This window comes from Phalacrocorax carbo, chromosome 2 (assembly GCF_963921805.1).
Source record: "Phalacrocorax carbo chromosome 2, bPhaCar2.1, whole genome shotgun sequence".
Classification (NCBI taxonomy): domain Eukaryota; kingdom Metazoa; phylum Chordata; class Aves; order Suliformes; family Phalacrocoracidae; genus Phalacrocorax; species Phalacrocorax carbo.
In genome coordinates this window covers 105,328,288-105,344,362 of record NC_087514.1, presented here as the reverse complement: position 1 = coordinate 105,344,362, position 16,075 = coordinate 105,328,288, and positions in this window count along the sequence as shown.

Here is a 16,075-nt window from a genome sequence, read left to right as displayed (position 1 = left end):
TGCATTTCAGCTCAATGTCATCCATTAGGTATTTGGTAGGTCACACTCTCTCTGCTCACCTCTAGCAACCACATACAGTGTAGGCTTTGGGGAAAAATCTTTGTCTATTTAGCAGGAAGATTCTTTTTTTCCTCCTGCATTGTGAAAGTGAAATGAAATTTGCTTGTACCCTAGACTTTTTACTGAGGTTTTTCTTCAATAATTTTAACCTTAGATTTTGGGGTTTCTTTTAATTCTTTGTGATTATTTTTTTTAATTGAAAAGTTTTTAGGTGGGAGTTGGTCTACAGGCCGTTGCCTGACTCCTCTATGCCTTGTGCACCACCTAGTGGATTCTTTTAATATCCTTTCAAAGATTCGTTCTTTCAGAAGTCCATGAAATGCAGCGTTTTCTTGTTTCCGAACAGATAACTCACACCCCAGTTACTTTGTCTAGTAACAAAATATGTCTTAATCCATACCTTTCTGTTTAAATTCCAGCTGTGTTTAGCAGCATCATAAAGATTTCTTACTTTAACATCTAGCATCAATAATCATTAGTGGCAACCTAGTTTAAGTTTAGCCTTCACCAAGAGAATCAGGAAGGACAGTACTTTGAAAAGTTTTAAATACTGTTTGTGTGAAACCATGTGAAAATAGCTCACTAAGACTTGGCAGTGAAGATGTTTTACACAGTTGAAACTAAGTCTGGATATTCTTTCTCCCCCCTGCTGAACATCATACATACCATCACATTTAGTTCTTGGCTTTTCACTTCCATAAGTTTAAATTTGTGACTCAGTCCTATTTACTACAGGCAATGTGTATTGCAAGTTATTCCAGTAGTTCAGACATGCATTATTTTTCCTTAAGCAAAAATGCTTTCATGATCAGTAACTTGTATACAAGGTGATGGCACTGTCTGCAGTTGTGAGGAGTAGATAAAGTACTCCAAAGCAAGTAAAATGTTACTGAAAGAACTAAGCTTTTTCAAAATAAAAAATAGATACCTGAGAACTAGTCTGGAAGTGTTTTTCTCCAGAAACACTTTATCTCCAGACCTAGTTTCAAAAACTGAGTAGATTTTCATAGTAAAAAAATCTATGAAGATTTTACTCTTGGAAGTCATTTTAAAATGAGGATATTCTGTTGTCATGACTATGGTGTGGGGTTTTTTTCCTTTTTCAGACTCACTAGAAATAGGTGAATTATCCGCTTTTTCAGAGGGGGATCTGCAAGCTCAGGAGATTTCTAACACACTCTCAGCATCCGAATTGCCCAGCAATAGAAAATTGTACGATGAAACAAACCAACCTGCTGATAAACAAAAACTTCATAGCTTTGCAGAAAAATAATGAACAACCTAATGCTGGAGTATCAATGCCTAAGCAAAAATTATTCATCACCTCTCTGGAAACTGTACCTAAAGAATAAAGAACAAAGTCGATAGACAGGTAAGCACTAGAAAAAAGAGCATATTATTGTGTATTATATATCTCAAACGTAAAAATGGACCCTTAATAACAATTACATTTTCTTAGATGGCTTTTCAGAAATTAATATAGTTCTGTCAGTACCTTTTTTGCTTGCAAAAATAAGAACTGCTGAGAACGCTGTTCTCTGCAATGCTAAGCTTAGGACTCTCTAATGTTTTCATTAATTTGGTAAGCAGTCAGAAGACTTTGGTGATGGTATGCCAGTCCTATATGGAGAGATCCACTATCTTGTCCTGTTCATTGGAATAACGTTTGCCAGAAGGATCTCTGGCAAAAATCTGTGGAACAGTACAGTAGCAATTTGGTTTACACATGTGTGCATTAGCTTTATTTGTGATCCCAACTTGTCTTTTAGTGAAATCAAAGATAGAATTGTGTTAATTCTTTGTTTCATCTTGGGGCTGGGCAGGTTTGTAGTAATGTTAGGAGGGGCTCCATTACAGGAAAAGTTAAACTTGATAAAGGGGAAGAGCTGGAGAAGTAGTAGAAAAGCTATGCAAAAAGCTTTTGCTTAATGCACTGTTTTAGACCAAAAGACTACAGTTTTGTAAAAACTGTTCAAAACCGGAAGAATGAAAGTTTGTAAAGGAAATTTTCCAAAAGTTTTAATAAAAGTAAAAGCATCCAGACTTTTCCATAGTAAAACCCTTTGACTTAAGAATGGCCAGCAAAGTGGTGCTTGGGGTTTTCCCAAACAAGCTGGAGCTTGTTTAACTCTACTTAATACCAGAGCTAAACATAGGCACTCTCATCTTGAAGAAAATAAATGGGTTTTCTTCAGAAAGAAGTTAGAACTACAGAACAAACTGTTGAGTACCTGTTTTAGGGCTTTTTAATGCATATGCAATGTAAAAGATTTTTGGCAAAGCTACCTGATTGTATTCATTTTTCTTGCATATCACACTTCTTAATTAAGAAGGGACTCCAGTTTAAAGAAACACCACCTTGAATTGAAGGTTTTCTATTTTTTTAGTTTCTCCAGTTACTTTCAGGAAAAACATAAGGCAAAAGCTCTGGCAGTCAATAAACATGTATATGAAGCAACACCTATGAAACAACTCTGGACACAGTGGATAAATACTGGACATAAGAAATTTCTTTTTAAGAATTTTACTTATAAATAGTATATTCTGTTGATATTTTGAGAGGCTTTCATTGAATGGACTTTAAGTCCTAGTGGATGTTGTGTATTGTGTAAGTCTATGAGCAAGTGCAGTACAATTTATGTTTTCAATAGCTTGTGGTACATAAACTTCTTTTCTCTGTGGTATGAAAATCAGCATTCTAATATAAGTACAGAAGAAGTTGTGTAAATAATATTTACACAACTATATAATTACATAATAAAATTTACATAAAGTTTTTTTAAAAATACCAACTAACCCACAACCGTAATTAAATCCACAGAAAGTGACCTCAGAAAGTGAATCTGCAGTGTTGCCTTGATGATTTTGGAGCTTTAGTGCTTTGTTTCAAGTGCAGATGTATCAGATTAAGCTACAGTTACTAAATCTACAAGAAACAGTTGCCTTTTATCAGGGTAGGTTCATATGACTAAATTCTACTACAATCCTGAGTCATGCAACTAATGTCACTGAAGGTCGTGGAAGTCACCAACAGATTGCAGCTGAGGCAAAGTTCTGCATTATCAGGAAATGTAGAAAATGTGTTTTTAACTAGCCAGCCTTGGGTTTGGTTTGATTTTTAAAAAATTTACAAGTAAGGCAGGACCTGTTTTCTGTAATGTGAACAAATCAAAAAGCAGATCAATAGAAAGATTCTGCAAAACCTAATCAATAAATTAATTACCTGCTCTCAGAGGAAAAAAAACCCTTTACAAAGCCACTTATCAGAGCAAAACCAACAGCATAGCCTGAAAATTAATGGCCTGATGTCAGAATTGAGCAGTACGAACTGGAAGATTTAGCTGATAAAATTTGCCATAGGGTGCTATTGAATTCAGCTGGATGCATTTATAAAGCTTTAGGACTCTTTGCACTTTTCGCATCACTCATGAGGATCATTCTTTGTACACCATGTACTTTTGCCATAATTTTCCCTCTGGCAGGATCTAGAGCTAGCTGTGAACATGGGTTCTGTGAAGAATATTCTTCTTCAGGATTTTCAGAGACCAGTTTGTCATCAGGTTTCAGAAGAGGAGACGATGACTGCAGGTTCCTGGTCTGACAACTCCATATTCATCAGCTTCTCAGAACCTTTTTTCAGCCTTATTTTCACTGAGCATTGGAAGAATTTGCCTCTATGTTTTTTTTCTGAAGATCAAAAACAAAAAAAGTTGTTCCTGGAACTGCAGTTTCTCTGAATTCATTCACTTTGGCCTTCAGTTATCTGAGTAACTTCACACTCACTGGCTTCTTATTCTGATTACTGCACTGTAGCTCCTAATTTTTGCTAATTATATAAAAACTTTTTGTGTCTCCTTCAAACATGTAGATTCTGCTTGCTTACCATCTTGTTTCTACTCTGCATTTCTCACTGAGACATAATGAGACTTCTGTTTTTCTAAATCTCTCTCTAATCTAATTATTCAACTTTGGCAATACTGAGTTTTACCTTCTGCTGAAGAACAATCAATCAATTTCCTTGGCTCTGTTCTTTCCCTTCTGACATCAGGCAGCCATCAAGAATAACATGTATTGTTTTGCCTTAACTAAATTATCATAAGGTATGAACTTGAAAATCTTGTTTTGCTGACTGCTGGTTGGCAATCAAGCATAAAAAACATCTTTCTTTCCTCTTCCTCTCTTCGCGGTCATTTCAAAACAGCAGTCAAACCAGCAATATCTTGCATCTGTCTTGATTGTCTGTCATTATTTATCATGATGCTGTTTAGGTACCTTTGTTTCAGCCATGTAAATTACAAAGGCTATGAACAGACATGCATTCAGTTAAGTGTGTATAGTGGGTTTTTTTAAACATAGAAATAGCCCTGCTCTTGCTATTGCAAGCTAGTTGTAGTTCATGCTTTATGAAAATGGGCACTCTTGCTGATAAGGCCACAGTAAAAACAAAGGCAGGAGAAAATATGATAACACAAGGTGAAATTGGCTTTGTAGAGGTTAAACAGTTTGTGTTCACTGTTCAGTCAAGGACTTCAGTTAGAGTTTACACATGGTATTTTGGAGTAGGGATAGGAAATGTTTTTTTTTTTTGTTGGGTGTTTTAACAGTGCTAACATTGAACACACTGAGCTGATCGAGAGATTAAAATATCAAGAGTAAGAGTGTCATATTCTGCATTAAAAAACATGTCTCTGTCCTCTCCTTCTTAAATTGTGAGCTGTAAAAGTAAGTCTTTTGGACTTATGAACTAGGTAGACTGGTGGTAGTCAATTCCATAGATATCCATGGATATACTGACAAGAAGCTCTTCTCTGCTGGGTAAATATAAAAATAGTTTTTTATTATTTTACAATTAATTGTTTGCATAATAATACATAATTTATATACCATTTTATTATTTCTATTTATTATTTCTATATTCTTAATTAAAAATATAATATTTAAATATTATAAATTAAATACAATTTTGAACAAATGGTTTTATAAAGTGAAAGTAGTTGGAATTATCACTTAATATTTCATTAACGAAAACACTTGCGATTCCCTTTAACAGCTGCTGAAGCTCACTGGGTTTATATCACTGCTGTAAAACATAAAACCAGGAAGCACTGATCTTTGGAGGGGGGGAAAAGAGTGTGTTATACAAAATCACTCGCACAACTGCAGATGAAGAAAATTATCATGTTTATTTACACAGTATAGTTCTGTGATTCAGTGGTGATGCTGAACTCTGTTGAAAACATTCACTAACTTTATTTTTTTCCCTAATTTGTATTTAAATATCCTCAGACTGCTTTGAAACAGCAGCTGGGTCAATTTCTGGAAGAGAACACCAGTTTGAATTCCTTTAAATATAGAAGAAAACACAGATATTTACAGATTAAAGGTGAGTTTTAAATATACTTCTTCAGTACTACTACCTGAAGCAAATCTCAAACAACATTTTATGGTAGCCTCTCAAATAACATTCATATTTGATGGTGTCATGGTTTTAGCTGGGATAGAGTTAATTTTCTTCACTGCAGCTGGCACAGTGCTGTGCTTTGGACTTAGTATGAAAACAATGTTGATAACACACCGATGTTTTGGTTGTTGCTGGGTAGTGCTTGTACTAGTCAAGGACTCTTCCAGCTTCTCATGCTCTGCCGGGTGCACAAGAAGCCGGGAAGGGAGGGGGCACAGCTAAGAGAGCGGATTCAAACTGACCAAAGGGATATCCCATATCATGTAACGTCATGCCCAGTGTGTTAACTGGGAGGAGCTGGCCGGGGGAGGGAGGCAGAAGTCGCAGCTCGGGGACAGGCAGCATCAGTCAGCAGGTGGTGAGGGGTTGTATCGTTTGTGGTTTTGGTTTTGTTTTCCTTTTCCCCTTTTCCTTTTTATTGTATTATCATTATTGCTGCTATTATCACAATCATTATTATTATCATTATTATTTTATTTTAATTATTATACTGTTCTTATCTCAACCCACAAGGTTTTTTTGCTTTTGTGCTTCCAATTCTCTCCCGCATCCCACAGGGGTGGGGGGAGTGAGTGAGCGGCTGCATGGTGTTTAGTTGCCAACTGAGGCTGAACCACAACAGTCCTTTTTGGCACCCAACGTGGGGCATGATGGGTTTGAGATAATGACAGCTTTGATTGGAATGTGCTAGATGGAATTTATAGCTTTTTTTTGCTGTTTAGCTATTAATCAGCAGGCTTCTGTGCTTACTATGGGGCTTGCCTGTCTTACTTTATATATATACTCTATGCCTTAAAGTTTAGTGCTAATTAGTGGTGTTTTTTGCTTTTGCTGCTTGCAGTACTGCTGTACTGCTTATCACCTTGCCTGGGAACATTCTGATAACAGCAATGGCCAGATGCCTGGGCTGGCAGATGGCCAGGGCCCCGCTGCTGTTTCTGTGCTGCTGTACTGGACAGGCTGAAACTCCAGTGTAAACTCGAATCAAAGGGACTGTGACCTGTGGGTGAGTCCATATGGGAGCAGGACACCCCGAAGCATCTGTGGCTGTGTATAAGCCCATGCCAGAGCAGGTATATCTCAAAGCATCTGTGGCCTTGGTTATGTCTGTGCCACAGCAGGTATACCTCTGAGGCAATTGTGGCCCAGGGATAAGTCCATGTTGGAGAAGGTACACCTCAAAGTGTCTGTGGCTATAGGTAAGTCTGTGCTGCAGCAGGTACACCTTGAAGCATCAGTGGCTGTGCATGAGGTCATGCCAGAGCACCTCAAAGTGTGTGGCCATGAATAAGCCCACAACAGAGCAGGTTTACTTCTGGAGGGGCTGCAGTCATGGATAAGGCCATGCTGGAGCAGGTATAACTCTGAAAGCATTGTGGCCCATGGAGAAGGCGACACTAGAAGAGGTGTACCTCAGAGTGACTGTGGCTGTGGATAAGTCTATGCTGCAGCAGGTATACCCCTGGAGAGACTGTAGCTTCTGGGTAAGGCTCCACTTGGAGCAGGTACAAGCCTAAAGGACTACAGTCTGTGGATAAGTCCAAGCCAGAGCAGGGGCAAGGGGAGGAGTTTATTACAATGTTAAATCTGATGATCTGGTCAAAATGGACCGGGGGTGGAGATTGTAATGGAAATACCTTTAAATTGTTGTAACCTGGGATTGGAGTTACATGTTATGGAAATTACTATAGCAGAAACCCCTTGTTGCTAGCCAGGCTGGGAGCAAGGGGAGGAGTTAATTGTAATGTTAAAATCTATAACCTGGCCTGAAGGGGTCAGGGGTGCAGATTGTAGTGGTTCTGCCTTTAAATTGTTGTAACCTGTGATTTGAGTTTCATATTATAGGAATTACGACAGCAGGAACCACCCAAACAATGGAGGATGAGCCTTTCAAGAATCAGTGCAAGTGCAGCAGTGACCCGACCTGAGCTGGCTTTGGTGCCCAGTAACTCCACACAACACAGCACCTCTCCTGTCCTGAGCGACCACTAGAACAGAAGGAGCCCAAAGCCATGGACTAAATGATATCTGTGTATTTTATCAAAGGATGAGAAGGGGGGATGGAGGTTAATGAGGTTATATTGGATAATGTGGAAGCTGAGCATGATGTAAATGGTATGGAATAAGGGGTGGATACTGTCCTGGTTTCAGCTGGGATAGAGTTAAATTTCTTCGTAGCAGCTAGTATGGGGCTATGTTTTGGATTTGTGCTGGAAACAGTGGTGATAATGTGGAAATGTTTTAGTTGTTGCTAAGTAGCACTTACACTGGTCAAGGACTTTTTCTGCTCCCGGTGCTCTGCCGGGCACACAAGGAGCTGGGAGGGGGCACAGCTGGGACAGCTGACCCCAACTGACCAAAGGGATATTCCATATCATATGACGTCATGCTCAGTATATAAAGCTGGGGGAAGAAGGAGGAAGGTTTACTTCCCAAGTAATCATTATGCATGATGGAGCCCTGCTTTCCTGGAGATGGCTGAACACCTGCCTGCCCATGGGAAGTAGTGAATGAATTCCTTGTTTTGCTTTGCTTCCATGCGCAGCTTTTGCTTTACCTATTAAACTGTCTTTATCTCGGCCCATGAGTTGCCTCACTTTTCGTCTTCTGATTCTCTCCCCTGTCCCACCGGGGGGGAGTGAGCAAGCAGCTGCGTGGTGCTTGGTTGCTGACTGGGGCTAAACCACAACAGATGGCCAGATTGTGATACCTTTATTCCCATTTTAAGTGTAGGCAGCAGTCAAAAGGTGATGTCTGTGACTTCTCACTCAAGTAAGCACATTTAAATAAGCTACCTTTTAACTGATGATTGCTTATTTAGTGAAATTTTGTACATAACTAATTTAGATTTGCTTAGCACAATGAGGGTAATAGAATGAGAAAACACAAGTCTACTGACTGTAAATTTAGGAATAAATTGTGTTCAAAACTAAGCTGTGTATAATACTGTGCTTTTTTAGCCTGTCGATCTAGGTAACTGAGTAGAACAAGCAATAAATTTGGTTTACCTGACTGCATGTATACACTTTCCTATTTTTCTCATAAGCATCATTGAATCATCAAAACAGGGAAAGCCTGGAATCTATGCCAAAACAGTACATCTTGCCATGATAGTTTCATCCTGGAATCAAGCTAGGATCACAGAAAAATCATACCAATTGTTGAGTCATTATCCTATAATGGTAATGGCTAATACACATCATCACTGATCTCATCAATACTTATAAATATCTAGAGGGAGGGTGTCAGGATGGTGGGACTGGACTCTTCCTAGTGGTGCCCAAGGACAGGACAAGGGCCAATGGGCACAAGTTGGAACACAGGAAGTTCCAGCTAAATATGAGAAAAAAACATCTTTCCTGTGCGGGTGCCAGAGCGGTGGAACAGGCTGCCCAGAGAGGTTGTGGACTCTCCTTCCCTGGAGACATTCAAAACCCGCCTGGACGCGTTCCTGTACCTCCTGCTCTGGGTGTGCCTGCTCAAGCAGTGGGGTTGGACAAGGTGGTCTCCAGAGGTCCCGCCCAACCCTCCATGCTGTGATTCTGTGATCAGATATTGGAAACACAAGATGAACTTGCCAATAAATGTGTGCAAGGGGAACTCTTGTATAAACTCAAGGAGTCTGTTCAGTATCCAATCAATCTCCTTTCGTTCTAGTATTTTCCTCAGAAAAATCTGGTCTCTCCTTTTCTTGTGGATATAAAAAAGAATTTGAACAAATATTGTTATAAAGTAAATTAAAGGCCTTGGACATGCCACTTAATATTTAACTAAACACTGCTTGCTAACTCAGATATAAACTTGTGACATGCAAGATGTCTTAAGTGGTTGTGTACCCTGCTCCTAATGTCGTTACAAACATCAGTGATGAGAGTCACGCTCACTTTTTAATCTCTTAATTTTGGATGTAGAAGAAAAAGTAAATTTTCTATCTTGTATCAGCATTTTCCAACAAACTTAGTAACTGTTGTACGTTGGATACTTTTACTCTAGTTGGCTTTTGCATTAAAGAATCGGATACATCACTTTGTTTTTTCTTATAAAATAGTGTTAAGATTGTTTTCACATGGTGGAAGACTTCAGTGGAGTCCAACTAATAAAAATCTCTGAATGGAAATTCTGATGACACTTTTTCCTTCAGGAAGACTCAGTTTTTTGGAGTGTGGTTAATGGTTTTAAATGTTTGGAAAAAACAGTAGTGGAATATCAAGCATTTTTCAAAAATCTAACTATTTTTTTGCCTCAGAAAAGACTGAGTTTTTGGGGAAGAAGTTGAAATATAAACTGCAACTTATCTTACATTCTAGCCTCTCCCTTAGACAAGACTTGGACTTTTTTTGAAAACAAAGATGTATAATGAGTTAGCATCCTCACATCTAGATGCAAATTTGATGTGATATAGTATCCTTTGTGTATGTGGTATATGGTGTGTGTATTGTTCCAGTCAAGCCTGTGCCTCCAGATTAGAGGACAATTCAGGAAACTGATTGGTTAAAAGAAATTATAGAGATTTCAGTCCATAGAGCCTTGAAATGTTTTACAAATGAAGTGAAATAGTTTTCAGATGTATCACTTCATTAATGAGAAGATTTTCAGTAAATGGGAGCTGTCCATTCTAACAACATGGCTGCAAAAATAAACAGCTTTAAAATAGAAAGTTAATTTGATTAAAAATAAATATTGCCAGGAGAATACTGAAGATAAGAGTACGTTTAACTGTATTGGGATTGAATTAAAATACTCTGTAGCTGTATAGTTACATATTTGATGGAAATTTACAAAGTGTTTTGTTATGATCAAGAAAAATGTTATGGAATCTTTTGGCATGAAATGCCAATAATTTTTTTTAGGATTCATCCAGAAATGGATTTCTGACTATTGTAGGAAATAATCTAGTTTTTTTAGAACTCAAAATCATCGCCAGGTAACAAACGAAAATATTAGCTTGAAGGAAAGGCTTCAACACTGTGGTAAAGTTGAGGAGCCTTTACAAACATGGCAGCCACAGGTACACTTTAGGTCCTAAGCATAAATGAAACAGACAAATAGAAGCATCTTTTTTCTTCTCAGCAGTCACGTTTGACTGTTTGAACAATTTAAGTTTGTCCAGCATTGTGTCACAGTGGTGACTTGCTTCCTCTTCTGCTTCTGTTCAGTACTACGAAGCTGTGTCACTCTGCCTCTCTCAGTGTGCGTTCACCTCGCTGACAAGCCCCCTGCAGTGTTAGAAGACTAGGGGACAAAAGGCGTGCTTGTTTGGCTAAAAACATGCCTAATGATGTGGAAACCGATTTATTCTATCTCTCGGTAGGTAGGTGGTAGAATGATTAGAGGCAGACAAGGATTTCATAGGAAAAGTGAGAAATATTGAGGTAGGAGAGTGGGGCAAAGAGTCTTTGGGGAGTAAGAGGACAGATTTTTAGCAAGGGGGAAGCTGTTAACTTTCAAAAGTACAAGAACATGCAATCAGCGTTCAGAAAGATGTGCTATCAGTGTTGTTATCAACGTTTTTCTCTGCTTTATTCCTTAGATACAGGATAATGTGAAAGGAAGCATGGGTGGGATTCTGAGGAAGAATACTCTGCCCCAGAAGCTAGCGCTGGACCCTGGGGCAGGCATTTAGGCACGCAAGCTGTTAGAAAGGGGCAGCAGACTGAGTTTTGGGACTGTGCTGGAGACCCAGAGATGGGCCAGCACTCGGCACATTTTCAGGGGTTTTAAAAGTAAGGATATCCAACAAGTGGTTCGTCAGTCAGATTTTTCAAGGCATCGACTTTGAAACAGGAAGTTTGCTTCCTCCATAACTTTCTCAGAACCCTGCCACAGCTTGGGTCACTGAGTGCATTGCAGGGCTTTTCTTGCCTAGTTGGAATCTCACTCAGCATGTTGCTGCAGGTGTTCTGCTGTTGGCTGGCCCATGGTGGAACTTCCCTCTGCTCGGGTAGGTTGGGTAAGAGGAGGGGAAAGCAGGGCAGAAGCTTCCTGTTCTGCTTCATGGCCCCTGCCTTAGTCCAGAAGGCTGGAATGCAATAAGCCATTACAATCAGGGAAGACAATAGCCTTGTTTACTGTAACATTGTTTCTAGATTTAAACCTGTGTAAAGTCAGTATTTTAAGGCTGTAGTGTAATTCCTGTAGTCCTGAGATAAATCAAATCTAAAGAAATGGGATTTTTTTTCCAAGGAATGTAGGTACTTCTAAACTCATGTGAGGGGTGTTTCTAATAGAGACTTCTGTCAAGGAGATTGTAGATCAAGTGTTTTACAAAACAAACAAGCAAAAATTCTTGCTGTGCTTTATATTTCTGCTGGAAATATGTTCTCCTTTTTTATCCATATGGTGATGCTCAACAGGCCTACTGAAATTGGGCTGTGTGTTGCAACGGTATAGCTAATCAGGTGCTGTGTATGCCTGTCAACATGAAATTTATGTCCTCGTTGAGATGTGAATGATCCAGACCTATGCATTTATTTTGAAAGCCTTGGTTAGAGTATTGTACTGCTCAGTAGAAATACATCCTGCAGTAGAGCAAACCTGTGTATGTACATAAACCTCTCCCTCTCCTGTTGCCCTGCTCCATATTTTTGTTAGAAGTAGCAGCTGAGGATATTGGTGCTGCTGCTACGGGTGGAGGCTGGGTCCTGCAGCAGGGACAGAGGCCAGGCCAGGCCAGACAGGTGGGCTGCCAAGGTGGACAGGAGGTGTCTGGTGCTGCTGACTGGCCTGTTGAAGCTGTGAAGGAGTATGGAGGTACTCCAAAATACTCAAATAAGTACGAAGTCAGTTTTTCAGATTTTAAAAGAAAGCTGGTTTAATCAAAGCAAAATCTTTTAAGTACTCTGATTACCTACATAAAAGGGAGCGATAACCTGGTAGTGTGTGTAGGGAAAGCTGCCACTGACATTTTGTAACAGCTCTCACAGGACTGAACAGATCATTTGATAAAGTGAATACCATTGTCCCAGGTGCCAGCACATCTGCCCTTGTGATTTTAAAAAAAACAAACCCCTTAACTCTGTACTTGTTTACACATTTCCTTTTTCACTGATGCATTCAATAGAGGTTGCATGCATTCAAAATTAGCCAATTCTTGTGTTGCAGGAGTTCTTTCTTTTCAGAAAAACTAGTGTGTTTTGTACGTTATAGACAAGGTCTTAAGCCACTTAAGGCTTTCTAGCCTTTGAGAAACTTTATGCTCATTCAAACCAGTAACAGACACTTTGTGACAATTTTGTAAGTTCGTATTGACACATCTCACTTTATTGCATCAAAAGGTTAACTTCAGGCATGTACAGATGGTCTTTCTATTGAACGCATAGTCTTCAGGCTGCTTCTTGTGTACCTTCTCTAACTTCGCTGTGACCAGCTTTCTCTGCTCCCCTTTTCTCTGAAGTTTCTACTACTTCGCCTATTTTTGTTTTGGTTGTTGTGCTCCTACCCTTTATTTACTCCATTCACAGTAATCTCAACTTTCTATAAGTATATTATGTTTACCAATCCAGGAGTAAAGCTCAATAGGAATATAGCATTTAGCTTTTGGCATCTGCCCCAGTCTCACCAGGAGCAAAAATGTGATGACTGAATGAATGGCCCATTGAAGTCAATAAAGATCACAGCTTTACATTGTAATAGCTTTGGATGAAGCTTTACCAAAGCTCCAGAGAATGCATCTAACCTTCCCTCTCATTGATGCAATTACACAGAATATACATTAAGCCAGGTCAATACTTGCCTGTCAGTTTCTGGGTTAAAAAAAACCCAAACCACTGAAAACCTAAGTCAGTTAACCCATCCAAGCATTAGGCCTGCTTCAACACTTCCGTAACTTAGCTTCTCCAAATGCTACAGGAATCCCCTAGAATTTGGTTCTAGGGCAGGGACCTCATACAAAGCCAGACAGTTCTGCATCTGTGCAGTATGTGATACTACAAAATGCTACTTATTATCTGACATCACCAACATCCCTTTCCATCTTGCCTCTTAAAGGCTGCTACCCCCTGCTCTAGCCACCTGTGAAACCAGAAGGAACTCCAGGCTTATCTTCACTCTAAAGGCTTGTAGTCAGCATCTCCTGCAGGATTAACCACAATTTGCTCAGCTTTTAACGGCAAGGCTGGTATAAGATGGCTATGGGCTTTGATAGGTACCTATGGAGATCTGTGATGCTCATGTAGCATTTAGAAGGGTGTAACATTCTCATACTCTGCAGATCTGAGGCTAATTTATGGTCAAAGGTCAAGCTCCTTTGCTGTTTCTTTGATATTCCCATTGTAGGGAGAAGCAAGACAAATAGCAAAAGGTTCTGCAGGCAGCTGTGTCACTAATCCATATGGCTAATAATCTCCGCTGTGCCAGAAGGGAGACTGCGCAGTTTAGTATGCCCAATACTTAATACTTCCCTAAAGGAACAGTAATTCTGCTGCCGCCCATGAAATCCGACAGAAGTGATATTACCTGCATTACAAAGATTCTTGGCAATAACTGATACCTCCCTGAACTTCTTTGTGCAATTCATTATGCAAATAGTGGAAAAACATCCATTAGATCTCATCCCAATTTCTAAGGTAAATAACAATAAAATCAGTTTAAAATTCTCTGTGAAACCTGGTCCTAAACAAAGGATCCAGGCCCCCCTGTGGATTTTACTTTGCATTTTTCTTCTGGTTGTAAAAGAGAAAGAAGAGGCCCTTAAAGACTCCCTACTCCTCATTGCCCCATTATCTAAGAACAGAAGAGAAGGAGGAAGCATAGACATCCAGGATGAGAAGGGCTGGCCTTTCTGAAAAGACAGAACAATTCCCTTCATGCAATAGTAGAAGGAAGAATTCTTCAAAACATCAGGAACTGTTGTACATTTACTCCTTTATTAGCCTATCCTGAAGGCTCTGGACTGACTTCCAAGATGAAACTCTTGTTCCAAATACTATATACTATAGGAAAAATTTACTTTTCAGGTGCACGTCTGAAACCAAATGCTTCTCTTCTAACATGTGCTGTTCCCCTTCATATCTCCATTAAGGAAGGAGAAAGAGGTCTAGGTGTTATAAGATTTCGATGCAATGGTGTCTTAGTGAATTAAATCTGAAAAATATTAAGCTGTAGAATACTCAAGTCAATGCTAAAGGAAATATGTGACGCTAGTGTACTTGTAATAAAAAGATCTGAATGTGCATGAAACTGATGGCAAATGCAATTGCAGACACAGTGGCCATCAAAGGCAAATTTATAGGCTGCTTTCCTAGGAGGTAGACAAGTGGTAGTTAAAGAAGAAGAAAAGCAAAAGCATATGACCTACTTTAGTAACACAGAAGAGTTCAAGCTGTCACATGAAAAGAGAGGTTCTTTACATTCCAAATGTAAATGTAGAAGTACTGGGGGAAGTATTGATCTTCTAGGCCCAGATCTAGATCATAAGCATAATAAAGCAGGACTGTTTTGAGGACTAAAGGTAATCCATTAGTTCTCCAGGCCTACACACTATAAATGGATCAGGTAATGTAAGATAACATGGTTCTTTGTGCTACTAGTCAATTTAGCTTTGGCTTACTTGTTGGTTCTTATGTTCCTGAATAATGCTGTAGTAATCTACAATGTTGAAGGCAACAAATTACCTACTGATTGGATTGGGAACTACATGTATGCTGCTGGTTTTGTCCAGAGCAGACTAAAAGTTAATATCCTAATGAATGTCCTTCTGAGATTGAAGTTTTCCCAGCTAGGAAGTTATGGTGGTAATACCATGATGTGGGGTTATGGGAGTGGGTTGGGGTGGCGACGGTGGTGTGAGGTGTGGTTTTTGTTTGGCTTTGGTTTTGTTTCGTTGTTTGTTTGGTTGGTTTTTTTTTTTTAATTTGTGAGTGCAAATAAGCTTACAAATGAGCTTGGGCCTGTTTTAGGAGCTTGTCTGCTTTTCTGTACATTTATAATTTATTGCATTCTAGTTTGTGTAAAATATCAGCGAAAAATATCTACTTACTCAGTATTTAAAGTAGAAGTTGTTATATGGTCTGCCTTCTAGCAGGTTTGCAGAGGAGTTAAAATTTGGGCTAAAATGAAATTTTGAATGACAGTCTCATATTACTTCTAAAAAGAATCAGAAACACCACTTGGTCTAAAATTATCTCAGTAATGTTTAAATGAGATGAAGCTATGGCCCAAGAGAAGACAGACAAGAAGCTGAGATGAGCAGAATGAGACACAGCTCAACATGAAGGCCATTGTCAAATACTGTTTATGAGCTTTATGAGGTTTATGAGGCAATGAGAAGGTGATAACGAGCCTAGATTAGTCATGGAACAAAATGCTGTGGTGCTGCTTTAAGGCAGACAAGATTTACTTTAGTAAAAGAAGATTACATCCTTCAGCGTGTGTCTGTCATGGCAATTAGCTAAAATAGGATCGCAAAATTAAGATAGACTATCACTTCATGCGGGTGACAGTGCCTTGGAGCAGAGCCAGAATTTCAAATAATGGGAAATGTTTTATACCAGGTTTTTTTTGCTCTCTCTTACATATAATTATAGAGGAAGATATACTATATTTAAATTTAGTTTA